Below are 3,547 nucleotides of genomic sequence, written 5' to 3' on the forward strand. Positions count from 1 at the left end.
CAGGCCACATTGGCATATGAGCCTAATTTTCTGAAATAATCCATAAGGTTGCACGGGTGGCCCAAGTCGACTGTGACCTACGGTAGGGTCGGTAAACATTACTTAGACCCCTAATTCTGTGATTTGACTATGAAATGTATGTATTAAGCATGTTACTTTTAGCATGTGTATCTGACCGATTGTGTGATCTGTTAAGTTGCATTATAGCATGTCATATTGGTATGTTGCATTGTATCGGGGATTGGGTTGATGATATTTCGGAGGAAGCGTCTGAAAGGTTTAAGCCTATTATCTGGCAGCTCAGCTCCATAATTCTATTTATGTGCTGCATTTCGGTACAATATGGTGTAGGGTTGGGTGAGTTGATTATATCCCAACATGGTGTGTAGAACTGGACGGAGATAGTGTGTAGAGGCTAATGGGTGGGAGTCTGATATTCCGTTCTGCATCTGTATCTAATTGGGCTAAAGCCCTAATTTATATATGATTTTGCATCTAAATGGGCTAAGGCCCAACCTAATTCTGTAAAGGGCTCTGGCCCTAGACTGTCTATTTCTGAGTTCTGATGATTATTCTGTATGTTTGATATCTGTGGGAGTTCACACTAAGTTGTGAAACTCACTCTTTTCTGTTTTATCTATTCAGGTACTCCCCAGCATTAGCGGATCGGTGTATTGGAGGACTCAACGGTGGCCACACGTAATAGCTTTAGACTATTTTCATTGGTTTTCCCGATTTTGGATTACTTGTTTATTTGGGGTTTTGTTGTGATTTCTAGACTTTAGTTTGGCTTTTAATTTCAGCTTTTGAACTATTGGTGTTTTTATTACTGATAAGCACGATTTAAATCTGGTTTTCTCTAAAGCAAACAGTTTTCCTAAAATAGAAGATTTTCTAAAGCTTCCGCGATAAAGAGATATGTTTTAAAGCAAATTAGTGAAAACACGTTTTTTTGGACTAAGTAAAAGATAATAACTGAAACTATTTTAATGTATCGATGCATTTTCAGAAACAGCCTCATGTGACAATGCCAGATTCGGCCATAACATCCAGGCGGGGTTTGGGGTGTTACATTTATCTTGTAGATAAATATTTTAATATTTTAATAGGTTTAATATTAAATTTAATCTAATATTTATCTTGACAAGTATTATATTAATTTAATATTAAAATGGTTAAGTATAATCATACTTGAACTCTCTAAACTCTCCCTATATAAAGAAAGTCATGAGTTATTATTTTTCACACACTTGAATTCAAGAGAAAGCTGTAGAGAGAAAATTCTCTAAAGAAATTATTTCAGAAGATTTCTAGAGATATTTTTCTTATTTTCAACTTAACCTAGAAGTGTTGAGAAATTGGAAAATTTCCCATTGATAATTTTGCAAAAAAAATTTTGATTCGAAACGAGCCTACACTCGAAAAGACGTGAGCTTGAGGATAGGAAAGAATACTACTTGGTCGAAATGTTCAACCTAGACAAATCGAAAAGGTACAATTTTGATTAAGTGTTTATTACTTTAGATATCACAACCAAGTTCTTGTTTTTGTAAAAAAAAATTAAAACTCTGGGGTTTTTCCTCAAATCTATTTTTTGCTATGTTTTCCAAACCCCTTTGTTTCAACACAAATCATGTTTTCGGAAATTTCTCCTTGGTGTTGTGACATTCACTAGTCAGCGATGTAATATTGGACAATTTTGGTCTCAATTTCATTACACCAAAAGTTAGTGTTATGACATTGTTGTCATTGGAGTATTCTGCTCTGAGTTTCACGACACCCATTTTCTAGTGCCGCAACACCAACAATATTTACTCCGAAAAGGTCGCCAATGACCCTCAAATGCAACCAAACTTTAAAATAATCTTAGAGACAAATCTAATCACTTCAAACAATCTGAAATATGTTATTATAAAGTGTTTAACACAATGTTTTAAGTTATGTGGTCTTTTTGCTCAAATGTGATATGCCTTACTCAAGATATATCAGTTCAATCTAAGTAAGGGGTGTTACAAGTAATGACCCATTAGCTATTGTATCCAAATTAACTAGTGTAGAAAGTCTAGATTAACAACCAATCTGGCACTTGGTGCTAAGAACAATTCTTTTGCATATCCTTGAATTGTTCCCATGCCTTATGTAATGTTTCCTCTTGATACTATTGGAAACTAGTGATATCGTTCCAAAAATTAGTTGTCTTAGCTAGACGAAGGAACTTAGTTAAAAATATTTCCACAACCTGAACCCAAGTTGTAATCAACTTATTCGGTAGGCCATCTAACTAATTAGTAGCTCATCTAGATAAAGAGAATGAAAACAAACTTAATTCCACAACCTCTTTTGAAACACCATTAGATTTGAATGTATTGCATAATTTGATGAACATCTACAGATGTTGGTTGGGATCTTCATGGGAAAAACTAGACAATTGATTATCTTTGACCATTTGAATCACCATTGACTTAATCTTAATATTGTTTTCTTCTACAAATAGAAAGCGAATACTAGTATAGAGCCCTTTAGCATACGGTACGACATAATCTTTGATAGAACTAGGTGAAAAGGATCAACAAGAAGAACTCTTACATTAATCTTTTCATTATCATTATTACTCTCCCTAGGGTTAGCCATTATTGACTCTTCATATTCAACCTCAGAATTTATATTTAATTGTCCGAGTCTTCATAGAGTTATCTCAATCTCTAAATCAAGTGGTACCAAATCTGGATTTTGACTTCTATGCATAAAAAAAAATACTTGAAAATAAAAACAAAAAGAAATTTGAGCTAGGCGAAAAGTAATTAAATTGATGTTAACTAAACTAGCAATCGACTCTCAGATAATAGATGAGTTGTAAAAATGTAACAATTCAATAACATTAATGGCTATTATGTAAGTTTTTAAAAGTTGGGAGGTTGAAATGTAATTTTATATAAAGTTTATGGGCAATTGGTGTAGTTTGCTTTTATGACACTAATCACCAATTCTTGCTCTGATACTTATTCAAATAAATCGATAATATAATTTCTCAAATGAGTTCAAATAAATAGAAATATACAAGACAAATTAAAATGAAATAATCAATCAATAATAAAAATCTAGGATTACAACTTCATCCACTATTAACTAATGATTCTATCTCCACCCAATTTATCCTAATAGAATTTGTTCCTAACATGATGTACTAAAATTTCCTTGATTTTTTCTAATCAAATAAAGAATTAATTTAATCCAACCATTGGGTTATATTCATATGCCAATAATTTAGACCAAATTGATTAAGAACAAACTCCAACTATGGCTACCCAAAGTAATCAGGTATATTCCTATCCTAGTTACGAATTACGAATTGGCTCATCTAATTCAGACCAAGAGGTATTCATTTTAAACAAAAAAAAAATGAAAAGTTCTTTTCTAATTTCTTTAGGTTTTTCAAATTAATAGTTAATCAAACTATTATCATTAAGGAACAAGAATGAATGAATAATCAATTCTCTATTAAAAATAAAATAGATGGAAATAGAAAACTATTCAATTAACTAAACAG

The 3,547-nt window shown here is 32.1% G+C and overlaps 1 non-coding gene across 1 annotated transcript; it reads left to right on the forward strand.

Annotated features, from left to right (window-relative positions):
* The first annotated feature begins 2,084 nt into the window (after positions 1 to 2,084).
* Positions 2,085 to 2,191, forward strand: LOC128286234 (small nucleolar RNA R71). The gene has a single exon (XR_008276778.1). It is a non-coding gene; the product is annotated as a small nucleolar RNA R71 (small nucleolar RNA).
* Positions 2,192 to 3,547: the final 1,356 nt, after the last annotated feature.

This window comes from Gossypium arboreum, chromosome 12, assembly GCF_025698485.1.
Source record: "Gossypium arboreum isolate Shixiya-1 chromosome 12, ASM2569848v2, whole genome shotgun sequence".
NCBI lineage: Eukaryota > Viridiplantae > Streptophyta > Magnoliopsida > Malvales > Malvaceae > Gossypium > Gossypium arboreum.